Source organism: Oryctolagus cuniculus, chromosome 1 (genome assembly GCF_051225735.1).
Source record: "Oryctolagus cuniculus isolate XC-2025 breed Fujian yellow rabbit chromosome 1, ASM5122573v1, whole genome shotgun sequence".
In the NCBI taxonomy this organism is placed as follows: domain Eukaryota; kingdom Metazoa; phylum Chordata; class Mammalia; order Lagomorpha; family Leporidae; genus Oryctolagus; species Oryctolagus cuniculus.
In genome coordinates, this window is record NC_142867.1 from 99750372 (window position 1) to 99772450 (window position 22079).

Genomic DNA, 22079 nt, shown 5'->3' on the forward strand with positions numbered 1-22079 from the left:
CAGTCCAACCATGTCAGAGTGGAGACAAGGTGCCAAAGCTATCCAAACTAGATTTCCAAACTTCTGTGGAATTACCAGGACATGTCATTCTTTTCTCTCAAAGACTTCTTGGAGTTTCTTCTAGCTTCAAGATGTTTATATTATGCTTTCCCCGTTTTTTTCAAATGTCTTTTTTAGTCTTTGTTTCATTAAATAAATATGTACTTTGTGTCACAGCTTCTAAACAAAGTAGAAACTATCAAAAGGTAGAAAATACAGAATCTCTAAAAGTTTACAATGTGCTTTTTCCACTGGAATATTTGTTGCAGTAACTTACAACTAACCTCAAATAAGCATAGCACAAGGTGGAGCTTGCTGGGCAAGACAAACCTGAATACATTTGTGGAGCACTTTCCATGTGCCAGGTCATGAAGTCACAACAATGAAAAGGCAGCCCTAGTGCCTCTGGCAGATAAGTGGGCATATACGCTGGTCACCAGAGTGCAGCAAGACAAACGCTAACCTGACTAGTTGTAAAAATTCCTGAGGCCAGTGCTGTGGCACAGCAGGTTAGGCTGCCACCTGCTGTATCAACATTCCCTACAGTCACTGATTCAAGCCCCAGATGCTTTACCTCCCATCCAGCTCCCTGCTAATGAGCCTGGGAAAGCAGCGGGAGGATAGCTCAAGTGCTTGGGCCCCTGCACCCATGTGGGAGACCTAAAGGAAGCTCCTGGCTCCTAGCTTTGGCCTGGCTCAGCCCAGCTATTGCAGCCATTTTGGGGAGTGAACCAACGGATGGAAGACTTCTCTCTCTGTCTCTCCTCTCTCTCTCTCTCTCTCTCTGTAACTCTGCCTTTCAAATAAATAAATCTTAAAAAAAAAAAAATGGCATCTCTCACCAAATAAATAAATAAAAATCCAAGAGTTCACCAGAAAGGCAAGATAATGAAGGGTGTTCCAAGCAGAAGGAATAGCATATGCCAAAGCAATGAGCTCTAAAATAATGTGACACATTCGGGAATGTCTAAAAGGTTGATGGAGCTACAGCACCAAGTCTAAGAGAGAAATAGCAGTGGATGAGGATGGAAAAGCCCACCAACACCAGATCAAAAGGGTGTGATGTATAACTCTCTAATGCTGGCTGCCACTTATCTTGCTGGCGATGAGATCATTGGAATCTTCTGAATAAGGAGTAACGTGATTAGCCAGGCAGGAACCAAGCATTCCTGGTTTAAGTACTAGTGCCCCCACCACAGCCCAAATTCAAGAGTTGAGCCCCCAAAGTCTTAAGCTGCTGATATTAAGGGGGTGGAATGTAATGCAATCACGGCATTTGCAGGTGGTGTCTGCTGGGAGACCCTTAGGTCCCTGGGAGCATGTCATGGGAAGGGAGTTCCCACAAGCGGACTGTTACAGAAGCCTGATTTGGGCCTGAACTCTGCTTCCTGACTCACCATGTGCTCCTCACTCCAGGTACTTCACCAGCCACTACGATTCCTCACCAGGCAAAGCCGACTCTGAACCTCCCAGCTGTAAGGTAACTAAACCTCTTCCTTCACCAGTATTGTCTTAGCTATTTCACTGGAGTAACACAAAACTGATTATTGCCCTGGATCCCCAAATACATCGGAGCATAGCACCAAAACCTATTCTTAATTCCTAACATGGAAACCAATTAAAGAAGCAAGTTGACAGAGACAGAAGAGTTTATGATAATAGCCAGTTTCCTGGATCAGATAATTCATAGATAACAATACGATTAATCAGATCCCAAAAACGGGGGAGGGGGAGGCATTTGGTGCAGCAACTAAGACACTATTTGGAGGCCTGCACTGAGGCTTAGTGGGTAAAGCTGCCGCCTGCAGTGCCAGCATCCCACATGGGTACTGGTTGGAGACTTGGCTGCTCCACTTCTGATCCAGCTCTCTGCTATGGCCTGGGGGAGCAGTAGAAGATGGTCCAAGTGTTTGAGCCCCTGCACCCACGTGGGAGACCTGGAAGAAGCTCCTGCCTTCAATTCAGCCCAGCTCTGGCCATTGTGGCCATTTGGGGAATTAACCAGCAAATGGAAGATCTCTCTCTCTCTCTGCCTCTGCCTCTCCCTCTCTGTAACGCTGCCTTTCAAATAAATAAATAAATCTTTAAAAAAGAAAAAGAAAGAAGAAGACAGTGCTTGGGATGCCTGCATCCCTTATTGGAGGGCCTAGTTCCAGTCTTGCTCCTCCACATCTGATCCAGCTTCCTGCTAATGAACACCCTGGGAAACAGCAGGTGATGGCTCAAGTACTTGAGTCTCTGCCATCCACTTGGGAGACCCAGAATGACTTCCAGACTACTGCCTTTGGCCTGGCCTAGCCCAGATCAGACTGGGGCATTTGGGTAGTGAACAAGAAGACAGATTTTTCTCTCTTTCTCTCCCTTGAAAATAATTAAATTAACTAAACATGTTTTTAGGTTCCAAGAACAGTAGAGAAAGGTACATTTGGAAAAGATAATAACTCCACTCTGAACATGTTGGGTTTTGTTTCATTATGAGACAGCCAAGAAGAAATGTTCAATAGGCAGTTTGGAGACTGGATTGGAGAAATAGATCTGGCACTCATGAGCATAATAAAGGTGGTAGTTGAAGCTGGGGATATAAATTAGACTGCCAAGGCAAATAACTAAAACCCAAAAAGAAATAAAGGTAAAGAGAAATATCCTGGGATAATTTCTTTTTTTTTCTTTTTTTTTCTTTTTTTTTAATTTGAGAGGTAGCGTTACAGGCAGTGAGAGGGAGAGACAGAGAGAAAGGTCTTCCTTCCGTTGAGTCACTCCCCAAAAGGCCACTATGGCCGGTGCTGCACCAATCCGAAGCCAGGAGCCAGGTGTTTCTTCCTGGTCTCCCATACAGGTGCAAGGGCCCAAACACTTGGGCCACAGCAGAGAGCTGGACTGGAAGAGGAGCAACCAGGACTAGAACCCGGCACCCATATGGGATGCTGGCGCTGCAGGTGGAGGATTAACCAAGTGAGCCACGGCGCCAGCCCCTGGGCTAGGTGTTTGGTACAGCAGTTAACATGCAACTTCAGACACCTGCATACCATATCAGAGTCCCAGCTAACCCATTCCTTGTCCAGCTTCATGATAATGTGCACCCTGAGAGGCAGCAGATGATGGCCGAAGTGCTTGCTGGCCACCTATGTCAGAGACCCAGATAGAGTTCCAGGCTCTTGGCTTTGGCCTGGCCCAAAAAGACTGAACTAGCAGACAGAAAATCAACCTCACGCTCTCTCTCTCTCTCATTCTCTTTCTCTCAATGCTGCTCTCCCTGTTGTTCTGCCTTTACAAATATTTTTTAAAAACATAAATAAATATTCTAGGAAACAGCCACATGTAAGGGACTGAAAGAAGAGGAATTAGAGATGGAGATGAAGGGGCACGGTCAGAAAGGAGGGACCCGGCAAGGAAGGGCGAGCACTCTGGAGGCCACATGGAGGTGTCATTTCCAGGAGGAAGCCCCAGCGTCTGGACCTCAGCCACATTCTCCTAACTGCTGTTCCTGCTCCACTCACTCTGCAAATCCAGTCTCCACACCATACTTGGAGTCAATGTTCTGGATGTTAATTTGATGGGATTGCTCCCATGGCTAAAAACCTTTCAGTAGCTCCCTCTGCCCTTGGATGAAAACCAAACTTGAAAATGGCCACCAAGGCAGCCAGCCATCTGACCCTGCCTGGCTCGTCAGCCTCGTCTTTGGCCACTCTCTCACAGCCTACTTAATTTTTCATGTTTTTAAATTTCTTATAAGATACTTAAAGTATAACAAAGTATAATGTATATTCCACAAGTATTCATGTAGCTACCAGGCAGTTTAAGAAATAAAATACTAAGGGTGGATGCTATGGTACAGCAAGTTAAGCTACCACTTGGCACACCAACATCCCACATCAGAATGCCAATTTGAACCCTGGCTACTCTGCTTCCTATCCAGCCCCCTGCTAATGCATCCCGGGTGGCAGCAGAAAACGGCTCAAGTGCACAAGCTCCTGTCACCCATGTGGGAGATCCAGGCTCCAGACTTCAGTCTGGCAGTTCCGGCTGCTGTGGGCATCTGGGGAGTAAACCAGCCACGAAATACACCTCTCTCTCTTTCTCTTCCTCCCTCTCTCTCTCTCTTTCTCCCTGTCAAATAGATTAAAATAAACATTTTTAAAAATAAATAAAATATGAGCAACAGCAATTTATTCCCCATGTTCTCCCTGATGTCTTAGGCCTCTGGTGAGATAAGAGAACTTGGTATTTTCAGAACTTGGTATTAACTATTCTTTCATTTCTATACAGGGTAATATTTACACTTCCCTAAGCAATAAGTAGAATTGTTTTGTTTTGAGACTTCATAGAATGCTGTATATTGTATATGTACTTCTGCAGCTTGCTATTGTGATCAACACTGAGAGACTCCTCCATATTGACACATTAGTTCTAGTTCATTCCCTTACTGTAAAGTACTCCACTTTCTGAATAGGTCATACTTTATCCATTCTGCTTTTATAGACAACGTTTCTACAAATATTCTTGCATATGTGTCCAAATATATATATGCAGATACTTCAAAAAGTTCATGGGAATGGATAAAAAAATGTTTATTTTGATGCCAAAAATTATTAAATCCATGTGGCCTTTCATATTATGCATCATTCATTAACTTTCTGAAGGCTCCCTCATATCTAAGACTCTCTCTATATTTTAGAAAAGTTGTACAATTGGATTATTATAAATACGGTGAGACCCGGTCTTCTCAGAATTCAGTATGGCCTGATGGGGGCCATAGACGGCATCTGGCGAGCATCCAGCCAGTTGCTTTCAATGCTAGGAACCGCAAACTCAGAGCTCCCTGAAGATATGAGGACTTTCCATTTGTGCCAGGGAGTCTAAAACACTCATTCACTCTGGAGATCTTTCTAAGAGTAGAATTGTTGGTCTTAGGGCATAAGCATCCTCAATTTAACTTGTTTTGCTATATTGCTCTCCAAAGGATTTTTATTATTAGTCTGTTACACCCAAAAGGAAGGAACTGAAGAACCTCCACCCATCAAGAGGGAGAAATGATGGCAGGAATGGGCTGAATCAAAAGACATTTTATGAAGCTATTGAAGGACATTTTCACCATGATGAGCAAAGGGGAAAGGACTCGCTTCCATAGAGCATTCTTTTTTCTAGGCACAGGTTGACAAAACGAGACAGATCCAAGGATTGCTATCTCTTTTTCTCGTGGTCACTTCCTGCTGAAGGAAGGCGTAGTTTGCACTGATTCATGGTTTGGGGTTGCCCTACCCTAGACAAAAGAAGTTCACTACTTGGTCCTGTACAGTGCACTAGGAGTCTACAGGAATATGGACCCAAAGCCATTTCATGTCATTGTTCCCAGCCAAATACTTCCTCAGGAATCAGAAGGGGAGGGGCACCTGGCCAAGGAAATGGTTCTAATTCTCCCATTTTTCATTGTTCAAATAATAACACCACAGCACACATTCTCAACATAATACTCACAACAACCCTGAGAAAAGAATGATTATAATCATGTTACAGATGGAGAAAATGAGACTCAGAATAGCTCCATAATTCACCCACACCCATTCAGTTAATAAAAAGCAGAAAATCAACACTCTGAGCTGTCAAAAGACTTGCTCAAAGAGTTAAAATTTATTTAGGAAAATAACTTAGGGAAACTTTCTCTCCTCCCCAGAAGAAAATCTCAGAATTAGATCTTGGGTGCTCATGCCACATTTTTAAGTTGAAGAGAGACTAGGGGTACAGAAGAGGGAAGTGTTAGAGGCAATGCCCAAATTTCCTGGCTATTAAATACCTGCTGTCCTTGGATAGCACATGGAATAATAGGTGAGGCCACCCCTCATGGCTGGTCTCTTCCTACCCTGTATTTCTCTTCCTCCTCACTCTTCCCTCTTCTCACGTCTCCATGATGATTCCACAACGGAACTTAAACTAGAAAGCACCCTTGCACCTCACCTTGCTGCCAGGAAAGAAGGGAGCTAGCCTGATCTTTCTCCTCCCCGTAGTAACATGGCTTCCCAATGCATCATGATGGAGCTGGGTGCCCAAAGAACAAGGTACATAAAATCTAATCAAAAGGCTAATAACCTAATCATATTCAGAACACTTTTCACATCCTGTAATGGACTTGAAAGCAATTATAAATTTGAAATAAGTGAGAATAAGAAGTGTGGAAGTGCCGAGCCCTGCTCACAAATTGACAAAATTTCTCCACTAAGCTTGTGTTTGCATTCTAAAATAGCACAATTAAGCAAGCTGCCCTCCAACGATAAAGGATAACTATTTTTTTTTTCAAATAAAAAAAAAAGGAGACTTGCAAATTGAGTATGGAGATTTAAAGTTACAGGAATGCACTTCTCTTGGCTTCAAACCATAATGACCTCATCTATAATGGAAGAGCGAGAACGAGAGCAAGCAGAAGCTGGAGGGGACAGAGATGGAACAAAGAGAGAAAAGAGAAAAACACTGAGACTTGTAGGGAAAGACGAGACAGGCTTCAAAACAATGTCTGTTACTTTTGACTTCACTTAGAGGTAGATTTGCGTTTTACCACAGATTCTACTTCATTTGAATTCTGCACTCAGGGGCTCTCTACACCATAACAAAATCTGTTCCTGCCTCAGAGAAGCTGCCAGAAGCCACATGCATCTGACCCTGGGACATATCCTGTTAGGATGTTTCTAGCGGAATCTTCACTGAAGTGAACTTCAATGGCAGGATGTGGTGAAACTCCAAGAACGTGTTTCCCAAGGCAGCTTCATGCTGTGGGAGCCAGGGCACCACAAACCACAGCAAACAAGAGCTCAGAGCCATGCGGGGGTGGGGGTGGGAAAACAAGTGGGAGACAGGCTGAGTAAGGTCATCCCCACCCACTTTACTGTCTGGGTATACATGTGTTCTACAAATTTAATAATGTATGGAATGAAGGAAGAAAAGATTTTAAAACACTTTATTTCCCATTCTTTCTCCCAGAAAACCCACAGTCCCTGTGTTAACCTCACTTCCACTCCAAAACACACTCATGTCCACACTTTCCTGTGAGACTATACCTTCTTTTACTCAGCTGGTAAGCTTCAGTCATGTAAGCAACAAAGGTTCCTGGGTGTTATGCACCAAGCACGAGGAATTTATACTTTAAAAGACCCCCATGACAAAATCATAGTTGTGCTTGCAGCCGGAGAGAGGAGTGGTAAGGACTTTGTGGAGAAGGTTCACAGAGGCAGAGACCTTTGATCACAGAATAGGAAGATGCATGATTTCAAGAAGACTCTGGCATGGAGGAAAGGCTATCACCTGGGTTTCTGTCTTCTTCAAACCCGTTTTACATAATATATACGTGAGACAGAGAAATAACATGGTCCATTCAGTCCATTCACTTCTTTAGCTTTTTTTTCCCTTTGCAACTTTGAGTTAGGCAGCTCTCTACAGCTCTCTACTGTATATTAAACAGTCAGCAAACCAGTATGTTATTCTCTTCTTTTTATTTGAAGGGGGAAAAGGTGCTCCAAATGACTGATAAAATGCATTGTTTGAATTCAAACCACACATTTCCTTCACTTTCTGTCTCAATAAATCTGTGCTGCCACGTTGCCATGTTGCCAGCTAACGACACCCATGGCACTAAAAGACTTCTATGGAACACAGTAACTTCAGGTAGATTTTCAAATCCAGCCTATCTGCCACCTGAAAATACCTGGTAGGGAATAATAACTTCCAGCATATCTATAAAAATCCTATCACATAGCTGAAAAAAAAAAAAAACTGTCATTTAAGCAAAGTCCTCACACTTAGCATGCAAGTTATTCAGTTTCTGTTTCTGGAACATTTTAAGTTATATTGCAAACAAGCTCAAAAATGAATTATCAGTAGTTTTTTTTTTACACGGTGAGTAGCAGCCTAGATGATCTGTTTTATTTCCATTTCTACATTTCTATGACTCAAATCCTTCCAGCAATACCACTACTGGGTATAATTCAAAGGGTATGAAATCAGTACATGGAAAAGATATCAGTACTCCCCTGCTGAATGTGTGATTCCCTACAGGCAACCTAAGTGTCCATCAGTGAATGGATAAAGAAAATGTGGTATAGAAGCAATGGAATACTATTCAGCAAGAAAATGATATACAATCCTCTCATTTGCAGCAGCACAGGTGGGCCTGGAGAGCATAGTGTTAAGTGAAAGAAGTCAGACACAGAAAAACAAATTCTTCATGATTTCACTCATATGTGGAATCTAAAACAGCTGAGCTCATGGGGGTTGTAAGTAGAATGGCCATTACCACAGGTCGGGAAAGGGAGAGGAACTGGAGATGAGGAAAATTAGTACAAAGTCAAAACTAAATACAAGGAATAAGCTCTTGGAGACTATTATATTATGGTTTACAACATCGCATCTTGTAAGCCCAGAGCTACTCAAAACAGCTAGAAGAGAGGAATTTTGAACATCATTGTCACAAAGCAATAATAAATCCTTGAGAGGAAGGAGAACCTAAATGTCCTGGGTTTATCAGCACATAATGGATATATGTATCAAATTATCAGGGCCAGCATTGCGGTGTAGCCGGTTAAGCTGCCACCGGCAATGCTGACATCCCATATGGGCATTGGTTTGAGTCCTAGGTACTCTACTTCTGATCCAGCTCCCTGGGAAATACACCTGGGAAAGCAGCAGAAGATGGCCCAAGTGCTTAGGCCCTGCACCCACATGGAAGACCCAGAAGAAACTCCTGGGTTCAGCCTGGCCCAGCCCTGGCTGTTGTGACCATTTGGAGAGTGAACCAGTAAATGGAAGATCTCTCTCTGTTTCTCTCCCTCTCTCTGTTAACTCTGCCTTTCAAATAAGTAAATAAATCTTAAAAATTAATAATCAAATAAGTAAATATGGGCCCCTGCACCCACGTGGGAGACCCTCAAGAAGCTCCTGGCTCCTGGCTTCGGATCAGCCCAGCTCCAGCCATTGTGGCCGTTTGAAGAGTGAACCATCAGATGGAAGATTCTCTCCCTCTCTCTGCCTCTGCCTCTCTGTAACTCTGCCTTTCAAACAAATAAATAAATCTTAAAAAAAATAAAAATAAAAGCAGTGGCAGGGGAGGCAGTAATTTGGTGTGGAGGTTAGACACCCACATCCCTTATTGGAGTGCCTGGGTTTGAGACCCTGCTCTGCTTCCATCTCTGTCTCTCAGTCCTTCAAATAAATAAAAATAAATTTTAAAAAAGGAAATATTTTATGTATACAATATCCAATACAGTAGTCTCTAGCCACATATAGCTACTGAGCACTTTAAATGTGGCTAATGTGAATGAAAAACTGAATTTTCAATGGCATTTAATTTAAATTTAAATTAAAATAGCCATTGTGGCCAGTGGCTACCAAATTGGACAGTTTAGCTATGGACTAGCATTGTGCAAACAGAACTTACCGCAGTGATGAGACTGTCTGAGAAGTACCTGCCAAGCACTTAAAATGTGGCTAGTGTGAATGAGGAACTGAATTTTCATTTTAATTCATTTTCATTTAAATAACCACATGTGGCAGGGGTTATGGTATTCGAGAACTCAACGCTAGCCCAGTGCTTTTCAATTTTTAATGTGCTATAAATCACCTAAGGCTCTTATTAAATTGCAGCTTCTAATTCATACATTTGGAGAGAGCTGAGGTTCTGCATGTCCAGCAAGCTCTCAGGCAATGCCTATGCTGCTGGTCCACGGACCACAATTTGAGCATCAGGAATCTGAAGCAGGGTGTCTGATTCCAAGATTTCTGACCCCCTAGGAATTCACACAAGAAGCAGCAGCAATCCACGGGCTGCTCAGGATCTGTCTTTGATGCTTCAAAGAGCTTAGTAGTACTTCTGACTATTGCTGGTAACAGCACTAAATAATACACCCTCTAAATCAGGAGTGAGGGTGGCAATTTCTCACAATTTTTATTTCTAGAAACCTATCCCAAAGATACTAAGGGAAAAAGACCAATAAGTGTTTATACAAAGTTACTCATTACAACACTATTTGTAATAGCAAAAAAACTAAAGGAAAAAACCTAGTCTTAACAATATGGGACTAGCTGAATAAACACACAGGATTACTGCAGAGCCATAAAAAGCAAGGCAAATATTTCTTTTCACTGCTATAAAGTGACTTTTTAAAGTGTAATTTTAAAAAAGACAACAAATATACAGAAAATGGGTATAGAGTGCTAATATTTATCTGTAATTTGTTGATGTTCTTAAATGAAAAGATAAACACTTTTTTTAAAGTTATCTGTAGGGCAGGAGAGGGATCAAAATAAAAGGATAAGAGCTTTGTCTTTGGAGCCATGTAAGTATTCCACATAAACTGAAACCATGTAAAACAAAACTTAGAGAGCCAATATTGTGTTACAGCAGGTTAAGCAGCAATGACATCCCAGATGGGAGGGCAGGTTCAAGCCTGCTTCGCTTCCAGCTAATGTGCCTGGGAAAGGAGTGGAGAGAAAGGTCTTCCTTCCATCGGTTCACCCCCAAAATGGCCACCATGGCCGGCGTGCTGAGCCGATCTGAAGCCAGGAACCAGGTGCTTCCTCCTGGTCTCCCATGCGGATGCAGGGCCCAAGCACTTGGGCCATCCTCCACTGCACTCCCGGGCCACAGCAGAGAGCTAGACTGGAAGAGGAGCAACAGGGACAGAAGCCGACGCCCCAACCGGGACTAGAACCCAGGGTACCGGCGCCGCAGGCAGAGGATTAGCTTAGTGAGCCATAGCACCGGCCAAATAAATCTTTTTAAAATCTATTATTTAAGATACTTTTGTAAAGAACTTATGAAGTGTCCTCAAAAAGTTCACGGAAATATATTATGAAAAACCGATACACAGATTCCAAAGCTTTTGCACCAAAATAAACTAAATTCTTAACTCTATTCTTCCACATTTAAAAAACTTTCAATTATTTATTTGCTTGAGACACAGAAAGACAAACAGAGCTCTCATCCGCTGATTAATTCTTCAAATGCCTGCAATGACTAGGGCTGGGCCAGGTCAAAGCCAAGAGCTAGAAACCCAACCCAGGTCTCGCACAAGAGTGGCAGAAATCCAGGAATTTGATTCATCACGTTCTGTATCCCAGTGTGGTCATTAGCAGGAGGCTGGAATTGGGACTGGAGCCAGGACTTGAACAGACACTCTGATACGGGATACAGGTGTCCCAACCCAGCTTCTTAACCATTAGGTTTATCAACCACCCTTATGAACTTTTTGAAGTACCCTGTATATTAACATATGTCACAATTTGTTTCTTAATCATTTGTCAACTAAATATATTTAATTGGTTTCCATTATAATCCCATGTGATTAATTTTATACTTTAAAAAGCATTATGCCAAGAAGGAAATACCGGAAACCCAGGACACAGCCAGCAAAAACAAGAATGTGAGCAACTCTACATGACAAATGAATTGTTTCTTCAAAAACAGCCGGTTAACACCCTGGCCTGAAGCGCCGGCATACCATATGGGCATCAGACCCGACTGCTCCAATTCCCATCCAGCTCTCTGCTGTGACCTGGGAAAGTAGCAGAAGATGGCCCAACTCCTTGGGCCCCTGCACCCACGTGGGAGACCCAGAAGAAGCTCCTGGCTTCGGATCAGCGCAGCTCCAGCCATTGCAGCCAGTTGGGGAGTGAACCAGCGGATGGAAGACCTCTCTCTCTCTGCCTCATCAATCTGTGTAACTCTGACTTTCAAATAAATAAATAAATATTTAAAAATAAATAAATAAATAAAATAAACTGCAAGGAAAATTTAAAAAGAGGGGCAAGAGTTTAGCCTAATGTTAAGTTGTCAGTTAAAACACAGAAGTCCCACATCAGATGAGTTCCTGGGTTCAATTCCAGGGTTCAATTCCTGGCTCTGGCTCCTGATTCCAACTTCTTGCTAATGTAGACCCAGAAAAGCAATGGTGATGGCTCAAGTAATTGGGTTCCTGACACCCATGTAGAAAAGACATGGATTGAGTTCCTGGCTCCAAGTTTTGGCCCAGCAGCACAGGCTGCTGTGGGTGAACCAGCAATGGAACTGCTCTCTTGTGCTCTCTGAGTCTCCTGCTCCCCCCACCACCTGTTATATCTTAATGTTAGCCTTTGCAAAGCACACCGGACACTGGAGTAAGGGAAAGGGTTTATTGGGGAACACCCTACAGACCGGAGTGAAGGGGCGGCGAAGGAAAAAGAGAGAAAGAGAATATAAGAGTGAAACAGAGAGGAGGGAGCTAGCAAGGAGAGAAGATAGAGCAGAGAGCAGAAGGGAAGAACCAAGAGCCAAGAGACCAGAGGAGGAGGCTGGAGAGAGGAACAGAGAGAGAGCAGGAGAGAAGGGCCGAGAGAGCACGTGTGCAGGAACAGGCCCTTTTAAAACTTTGCCTGAGGGCGGGCAGGGAAGCAGGAGCAGCGAATCCCATTAGGATGGGGGTGGAGCCTGGCTCAGGTAGCTGGGCCATTCGGCCACCTGGCTACAACTGCGCCAGTTTCCTAACACCACCAACCCCACCTTTCAAATAATTTTTTTTTCATTTTTCACTAAAAATTTTTTAAAAGAGGAAGGGAAGACTACAGAGAGAAAATGATGTAGACAGGAAGATGCATTAAGTGCTCGCTTCAGCAGCACATATACTAAAATGCACTAAAATATATGGACCTTATTTGCATGTCAACTTGAACAAAATATTCTTAAACTTATGAGATAACTGAAGATACCTGAACAGGAACTGGATATTTTATATTAAGGAATTATTGTAGTTTTTAGATAGGATAATGGTATTATGATTACATGTTTAAATCCTTATCTTCTGGAGATTAATACTGAATAATATGTATGTACGATATTATAGGACAACTGAAATTTAAATCATGAGGGGGAAGGAAACAGAGGGATATACATGAAACAAGATGAGCTGAAGGCATTTACTGAAACCGGGTGATGGGTACATAACAGTAGGAAACAGCTTCTACTTGCTTGAATATTCCCATAATAAAGCTTAAACCAAAACCTAAAGGAATGGTACCTTTAAGATAATAAGGCTGTTCACACAACCAAAACACACATTTATTTGCTTCCAGCTATAATTATAGCAACCAACTGGAATAACACTCATTTTTTTTTTCATGCTAAGCAGAAGCTCTAGAGTCTGATTATTTAAAAGAGAGAAAAATAAACTCATTACTACTCAACAAATGCAGCTGTGGGGAGGGTCAAAATCTTTCAAAAATAGCATTCTGGGGGCCAACGCTATGGCTCACTTGGCTAATCCTCCGCCTGTGGCACCGGCATCCCATATGGGCACCGGGTTCTACTCCTGGCTGCTCCTCTTCCAGTCCAGCTCTCTGCTGTGGCCCGGGAAGGCAGTGGAGGATGGCCCAAGTGCTTGGGCCCTGCACCCGCATGGGAGACCAGGAGAAGTACCTGGCTCCTGGCTTCAGATCGGCGTAGTTCCAGCCTTAGCAGCCATTTGGGGAGTAAACCAATGGAAGGAAGACCTTTCTGTCTCTCTCACTGTCTAACTCTATCTGTCAAATAAAAAAAAAAAAGCATTCTGGCAAAAATAAATAAATAAATAAGAACAGGAGCTCACAACAGGGGAAAACCCTGAAGACTGCTGCTATAATGTAAAACATCTCACACTGTATTCCAGGTAGTATATGTGTTTGGGTCCCTGGGTAGATTGCAGGCTCCTAAAAGGCAGAAACAATGTCATATCCATCTTTGTTTATCAAAATGTGCATCAAAATGGGCCGAGTGAATTGCTGCAAACATGAAAATGCCACCAAAGCTTTACCCAAGCCTCTGAGTACAGCTGTAGCCAGGGGATTATGATGGAGTACACCAATAGATCATTCTACATTGCAACTGGGAAATGTCAACCCAAATGTGACCACCAGAAAGAATTCAACCTAAAAATAAGTCACAATGCATATTCAGATGGGACAGAGTGACAGTGATCTGCTCTGCTAGGCAAAATGAATTCTGGAAGAAGAAAACTGGATGAGTTATCTCGTATTCTTCCGACCTATACAGGGGTCCAGCGTTTTCCTAAGCTACGAGTCTTCACCCATTTGGAAAGCAGGTGCCAAGAGAAAGGGTTTCATGAAGTCGGGAACATGTAATTTCTTTTGTCCTTGTTCTAGATTCACCAAGTAACTTCAGATCTCGTATTTTCTGTTGGGATGGTCTTATTGTGACTAGAAGCCAAATTTAGCAGTGATGATTCTCATTATAAATTAATACACTCATTTTCAAATATAAATGTAAATTTGGGGGGCTGATGTAGAGCAGCAGTTTGAGTCCCAGATGCTCCACTTCCAATCCAGTTCCCAACTAATGCACCTGGGAAAGCAGCAGAAGATGGCCCATGTACTTGTGCTCCTGCCATTCACATGTAAGACTCAGATGGAGTTCTTGGCTCCCGGTTTAGGCCTGGCCCAGTCCAGCCATTGCAGGCATTTGGTGAGTGAACCAGCACATAGACGATCTCTCTTTGTCTGTCTCTCCCTCTCTCTCTGTAATTCTGACTTTCAAATACATAAATAAACCTTTTTTTTTTTTTAATGTGAATTTGGACAGCAAGACTCACCCTAATGACTGAACCTGGTGTTCCAGACATACAGAACTAGAAAAGTCATGGTGGGAGTTTGGCACAGTGATTAAACCACCACTTGGGATGTGATGCCCATATCCCATATCAGAATGCCTGTGTTCAAGTGCTGGCTCTGCTCTCCATTCCAGTTTCCTGCTGATGCAGATCCTGGGAGGCAGCAGATGATGGCTCAAGTACTTGGGTCCCTGTCACTCACACGAGAGACCCAAACTGACTTCCAGGCCCCTGGTGTCAGCTTGGCACAGCCCTGGTTGTTGAGAGCATTTGAGGAATGAACTGGTGGATGGGAACCCACTCGTTTTCTCATTCTCATCTTTTAAATAAATAAAATGATTTTTTTAAATGAAAAGAGCTAGAAAATTCCAAAGAAGTTGTACCAAATCAAGAAGCATTTAATGAAGCACTGGAAGCAAGCTTTACCAAAAATTACTTCATAACACAAATTACATTTTCTTGTTTTCATGATTATTTTAGATAAAATAATTGAGCAGGCCACTTCTGAAATTGACAAAATATTTTTTTCTCTACTAATCTTTACAAAACATTATATGGTGGTGGTGCCGGCACTGTAGCATAGAAGGTAATGCTGGCCTGTGGCGCCAGCGTCCCATATGGGCACCAGTTAGATTCCCAGCTGCTCTATTTCCAATCCAGCTCTCTGCTAATGGCCTGGGAAAGCAGTAGAAGATGGCCCAAGCACTTGACCCCTGAACCCACGTGGGAGACACAGAAGAAGCTCCTGGTTCCCGACTTCGGGTCAGCTCAGCTCCAGATGTTGAAGCCATCTGGAGAGTGAACCAGCAGATGAAAGATCTCTGTCTCTGCCTCTCTTATCTCTGTAACTCTGCCTTTCAAATAAATATATATATATATATCATATGGTGCTTCTTAGATTAGAGGCAGAGGAGATTTTGCAGTGTCCTATAAGAATACAACAGAAGTTTAAAGAGCAAGTCGTGTGCAGGTCTAGATCCAGCAAGTAGCCCATCTGATTACATTTGGTCACTTTAGTCATAACTTGGGATGTTTTCAATCAAGACAAACTTCAACCCCTGGGCATTCCCATCTCTACAAGGTCCTGGATCAGTTTCATCTGTTCCAAATCTGCAGGCGCAAGAAAAGGGCTAGAGCCAAAAGATGCCACCGCAAAGGGTAAGAAGTCAATACCTCGGCAAACTGATTAATAGATCAAATTTCCTGACTGAACCTTAGAAGAACCAGAGAATTTGGACCAGATTATGGGGCTTTTTTTTTTTTTGGTTGCTTTACTCTTTATTCATGCTGTGTGTAGAAACTGACAATGAGAAATCAATTTTTAAAACCTACATCCTTTTTTAAAAAAAACAAGGAAAGTGAAAAAACAGTGAGAAATGCTCCTTGCAACACTGAAGACTTCTCCTTGACTTGTCTGGAATCCTTGTGCTCACTAGGATTCGCAGCTCGCCTTTCCTCTTCCATTTCTCCCCTACCCGCCTTTGCTTCGTGACCCTCTGTCAATATTCAGGGTTTCCAAACTGCTGATTTAAAGCTCCATGGACTTGCCAATGGGCATCCATCATCATCACATATTATTTATTTATTACACTCATGCTAATGGACCCCATCAGAATAGCTTGTTTTTACAGTGCCTCACAGTTTACAAAAACTTTTCTTATTTAATTTTTTTTATCCATTTACCAATGCTGTGGGATCACAGAGAGTGAAAGGGTTCCCTAACTGATGTTGTTCAACAGTGTCAGAGTCAGGTGCAAGAAACAATTTCCCTGGCACTAAGTAGAGTGCTTCCAGTAGCACCTGCCTTCTATGTGACTCTAAAAATAACTTCCCGATGGAAGATCCATCTCCTTTTCTTCTCTAACCAGATAGCTGATGGAAATGAATGTAACTGCAAAAATACAGGCTAGATCATACAAATGCCCCTTCTTTCTATAAAAGCCCAATCTTGGGCCGCCTCCGTGGCTCATTTGGTTAATCCTCCACCTGCGGCACTGACATTCCATATGGGCACCAGGTTCTAGTCCTGGTTGCTCCTCTTCCAGTCCAGCTTTCTGCTGTGGCCCAGGAGGGCAGTGGAGGATGGCCCAAGTGCTTGGGCCCTGCACCCGCACGGGAGACCAGGAGGAAGCACCTGGCTCCTGGCTTCAGATCAGCGCAGCGCCAGCCATAACGGCCAATTAGGGAGTGAACAATGGAAAGGAAGACCTTTCTCTCTGTATCTCTCACTGTCTATGACTCTACCTGTCAAATAAATTAAAAAAAAAAAAAAAGCCCAATCTTTTATCTGACCATTAACTATTGAGTATTTTTATATATATTTTATGACACATAATATATTTCATAATAAGCATGCCATTATTGAGAAATTATAATTTACATTGTACTTGGAATTTTACATGAAATACATCTTAACACACTCCAATCAATTTAATATTGTCCATACTACTAACATATACCAACTTGTACAATACCTGGCAATTTTAAATCATCACACTATTATCCCATAGCAACAACCAAGAAGCTAAGAATATCAGATCCTCTAGAAAACTAGCAGAAAATCAAATGAATGCTAGTTGAAGGGACCAATATTCAATGTCTCAAAACCTCAAAACACACATACATGGGGCCTCCCTCCGCTGTGGTGTAGAAGGTTAAGCTTCCACCTGTACCATATGTGCACCTCCACCATATGCGCACCAGTTAAGGGTCTCGGCTGCTCCACTTCCCATCCAGCTCCCTGTTAATGCACTTGGGAAAGCAGCAGAAGATGGCCCAAGTACTAGGGTTCCCACCATCCAGGAACCTAGATGGAATTCCTGGTTCCTGGCTTAGGCCTGGCCCAGTCCAGCAGTTGCAGCCATTTTGGGGGTGAACCAGCATATGGAAGACTCCCTCTCTCTCTGCCTCTGTCTCCTCCCTCTCTCTCTCTGTAACTCTGCCTTTTCAAATAAATAATTAACTCTCTAAACACACACACACACACACACACACACAGATCAAGCAAATGCCACCTGAGGTATGGGAGGGTAAGTGAACCTACCAACAGGACAGAGCTCCCTGATAAACTGCAGCCGTAGATGCTGGCGCTGTGGCACAGTGGGTTGAAGCCACAGCCTGCAGCGCCAGCATCCCATATGGGCGCTTGTTTGAGTCCCGGCTGCTCCTCTTCTGATCCAGCTCTCTGCTATGGCCTGGGAAAGCAGTAGAAGATGGCCCAACTCCTTGGGCCCCTGCACCCACCTGGGAGACCCAGAAGAAGCTCCTGGCTCCTGGCTTCAGATCAGCTCAGCTCTGGCCATTGCGGTCATTTGGGGAATTAACCAGAGGAATGGAAGACCTCTCTCTCTCTCTCTGCCTCTCCTCCTCTCTTTGTGTAACTCTGATTTTCAAATAAATAAAATAATTCTTAAAAAAAAAAAAAAACTGCAGCCGTGTTTGAGGGCTCATCTACCTCGGGAACACTCAAATAAAGGTTGGACCTGTGTCTTTGGAGGAGAGAAGGCTTTGCTGCAGGACTTCTACATAGAGACTGGAACGTGTAAGAATTTTCCTTACCTGCTTAGTGGAAATAGTGAAAACCTAGGAGGCAACTTCAACAGCCCAAAATGATTTTTATTACCATCTCCTCAAGGATAATCAGTTCAATTCAGCAAGTTGTTTTTTTGTTTTTTTGTTTCTTTGTTTTGTTGTTCCTAGAGAGATCCTAACACTGTACCATGCTCTAAAAACATGGAGAAACAGAGCCGCTGAGCTCATGGAAATCACCAGTGCAATGAATGTGACCAACGAGACGCAGAGCATAGGATGGGCTCTTAACCTAACCTGGGATTTCACGGAAGTCTTGTTCGTGAAGGGATAGTTCATCTCTTGCTCAGGTCATCCCAGTAGAGGGAAGAGCATGGTAAATTCTCCAGCATGACTAGGCCTGACAGCCCATCCATGGGTATCAGCAGTGGTCTAATCTCTTTCACTCCTGGGGTAGGACTTGAACAGAGTCAACAGAAATTCTTGGATGATTTCAAGCACTGAGTTATATAAAAGGTTGTGAGTTAAAAGGGCTAAGAAAAAGTTTCCTTGACATTTTATGAATTCTTGCTGCAGTTTTACCAACATCCAGATGGTCTTTTTTCTTTGTGCTCTAAAGCTATTTTTTTTATTGGAAACATTTTTAGGTTCTATCACTAAACATGGAAGGGAGAATAATGGTCCTCCCAATATGTCCAACCTCCCTGCCACACACATCACACCTGCAAATAAGTTACCTTACACAGCAAAAGAGATTTTGCAAATGGTATTAAGGTTAGGTACCTTGAAATGGGGAGCTCTTCCTGAATTAGCCAGGTAGACTCATCTAATCAAATGAGTCCTTAAAAAAACAGAACCTTTTCCAGTTACAGTCAGAGGGAGAATTGAAGAGATGCAAAGTGTCTGGCTTTGGAGATCAAGAGGGCCATGACCCGAGGAAAGAAACAGGTAGCCTGTAGAATTTGGACAAGTGAAGGAAACTCAATCTCCAAAAAATCTTCGAAAAAAGAATGCAAGCCCAAAGATCTTTTTATTTTGGCCTGCATTTTCCTTCTGACCTATTAACTGTAAGATAATAAATTTTTAATAGTTTTAAGCCATTAAGTTTGTGCTAATGCATGTGTGGGGCTGGCGCTATGGCATGGTAGGTTAAGCATCTACCTGCAGTGCAGGCATCCCATATAATTGCCAGTTCGTGTCCCAGCTGCTCCTCTTTGAATCCACCTCTCTTCTATGGCCTGGGAAAGCAGTGGAAGATGGCCCAAGTGCTTGGGCCCTGGCACCTACATGGGGGACCTGGAAAAAGATCCTGGTTCCTGGCTTCTGAAGAGCACAGCTCCAGCCATTGCAGCAATTTGGGAAGTAAATCAGCAGATGGAAGACCTCTCTCTGTATCTCCCTCTCTCTGTAACTCTACCTCTCAAATAAATTTTTAAAAATGCATGTGATACTTTAAAACAATGCTTGAATCATAGCTATAACTATCTACATTCATCTCAATGAATTTGCTTAGAAACAAGATAATCACATCAAATAAAGAGTCTATTAAATAATGGCAGGCAAAGCTGAGCAGGAGCCACCCTAGATTAAAACACTGTCATTTTCAAGGTAGAAAATGAAAACCAGGCCATCAAGCTGAAATAATGGAGCTGGTTTCACAAAAGCCAACAAAAGTAAAAACTGTAAATCCAGCAGTTTCTTCTTATACATTATGTCCTACAAGAACATAGAAGAAGCATATTAATACCCTCTCACCCCCTATACAATAAAAAGAAGAGGGGACACAGTGCCAGCCACTGGTCTGACCTCTTGGCTTAATCAGCTTCTTGGATTTTCACACAACATATAAAACAGGTGTCATCTGGCCAAAGCTCAAATATTCTAACCAAGTTCCTTTGGCAAATAAACAGCAGCACTAGCTTAAAATCCAAAAGTGTGTCTATGTTTTTTAATTCTACCATGCTAAAAAAAAAATGAGACAACTGTGGGACTACAGGCAGTAAGAAGGCTGCCCAGTGCCACAATGGTGACCTCTAAATCCTTGTTACCACAAGGATTGTAACCCCCTTTTCCCTCTCTCTACATTTTGCCTGAATGTCTCACATGATGCATTTGCTCTAATTGATTGGGAACTGTGTCAGGGGTATTTTTCTTCCCTTTATACATACATAGGCACATAATATCTTCTAAGAATAGTAGTGGTAATAATAATTATGGCTTGCTGAGTGCACTCTATGTACCAAGAACTGTCCTGACGATTTCAAAATCCTAATCCATGTGGTAGGTATTATTATGATAGCTTTGTATAGATAAAGAAACAGAAGCACAGAGATTAACTGATGCAAATTATCCTGCATCTCTAACAATGGGCATTGACTAGCACAATCTGTTTGATGCTATGTTCTACAACGATTATAACAAGGGCTGTTCTATAGAAGTAGGGAAAGGGTATAAGATCTATTTATGAAATCCTTCTCTTCGTCTTCCTGTTTCTTTTAAGATTTGTTTGTTTTAAAGGCAGAGTGATGGAAGGAGGGGAGATCTTCCATCCACTGGTTCACTCCCCAGATGCCCACAATATCCAGGACTGGGCCAGGCTGCAGCCTGGAACTCCATCCATGTCTCCCACATGGCTGGCAGAGGCCCAAATACTTAGGCCACCATCTGTTGCTTTCTCAGGCACATTAGCAAGAAGCAGCAGCTGGGTCTGGAACCCACTCTCCCATATGGGATGCAGGTGTTGCAAACAGAGGCTTACCCTCCTGCAAAACAACAGCGGGTCCTCCCTTCTTATTTTTTATTTGCTGAATTGAGCAGGTGTGAAACACATTTTCCAATCCCCAATTTTGTTGAGAACCTTGAGTTACAGAGCCTAAATCAAGAAGAAGGCAAAACAGAAAGGGTGCACTAAACTGGGGGTGGTGTGTGGGGTTTGTGGTCCCTGTCCCCAGCATCTACCTCTCACCCCAGCCTCCTCTGTGAGAATCCCAGGAGGAGTACCTCCAGGGAGACACAGGAGCTCCCAAGGAGACTGAAAAGGCAGGAGAAAGACAGGGGGAAGGGTACAATCAGGAAGCTTGTGACTTGCACTGAGCAATGAGTGCGCTGCTGCTCCTAGGGTCCACACTAGACTAGAGTTCACATCCCTGAGACAGGCACGCAGCCCTGCCTCTCCCATCCCAGCCTGGCACGAGAACTGAGGAGAGCAGACTGATCCGTTCGCAGCAGGCAGCCAAGAAGCCATATCCCATAAATGTTCAGGGCCGAATACTGCCTGCCCATTGAGGTGGAATGGAAAGTTTTCAACTAAATTTTTAAACTATGGTAAGATCTAAGTGTAGCTCCTTATGGACTGCCAAAATAAAAGTCATTCCGGAAACGTGAGCTTTTTGTTTTGGCTGGTTTATCCTGTCCGACAGAATCCCCACAGGAAGATCATCAACAGCAAGAGCAAAGCGCAGGAGATAGGGAGGGAACCCCGGCCTGGGTGCTGGTCCTGGCTCCAGGCTCCAACCGCTCCTCTGGTCTCTCTGTGGTTTGGCGGCAGAACCCTCGGTCATTCTGTAAAGTAATAAATTCTCTTTCTTCCTGTGCCAGTGGTGAGCCGGATTTCTCTAACAACCAACCTAAAACACTCATCAAACAGCGGGCAGGCACCTGAAGAAAAAAGGAGGCTAAGGCTAGTCTAGAAAGTTCCAAGGGCCCAGCCCAAAGAGGCAAATAGAGGCGTAGAGCAGGTTTCCTGTGAGTCATGTACCCCTTCCAGCCTTTCAACACCCACAGGACTCGAACCAGAAATACGGTCATGCTCCTCCCCTTACCATGCCCCGGCTGCTCCTCATTTAATCCAGCCAACACTCAGATTTTGCAAATGAACTGCACATGAGGTGAAACACA

The 22079-nt window shown here is 43.2% G+C and overlaps 1 protein-coding gene and 1 long non-coding RNA gene across 21 annotated transcripts in view; one reads left to right on the plus strand and one right to left on the minus strand.

Moving 5' to 3' along the window:
* The window catches only part of LOC103349530 (uncharacterized), a 69331-nt gene extending 57532 nt beyond the window's left edge, over positions 1 to 11799 (plus strand). For 7 of the 17 annotated variants that reach the window (XR_011390468.2, XR_007920751.3, XR_011390469.2 and 4 more), the window contains 2 exons: positions 1456 to 1519; positions 3345 to 4189. This is a non-coding gene — a long non-coding RNA (uncharacterized LOC103349530). Of the gene's footprint in view, positions 1 to 1455; positions 1520 to 3344; positions 4190 to 11384 lie in introns of those variants that run through there. The other 10 variants (XR_016234433.1, XR_016234439.1, XR_016234426.1 and 7 more) reach the window with 2 other exon arrangements.
* SLC35F2 (solute carrier family 35 member F2) overlaps positions 1 to 22079 on the minus strand; it is a 57537-nt gene that overhangs the window by 21627 nt on the left and 13831 nt on the right. The gene's annotated exons all lie outside the window — the stretch shown is intronic.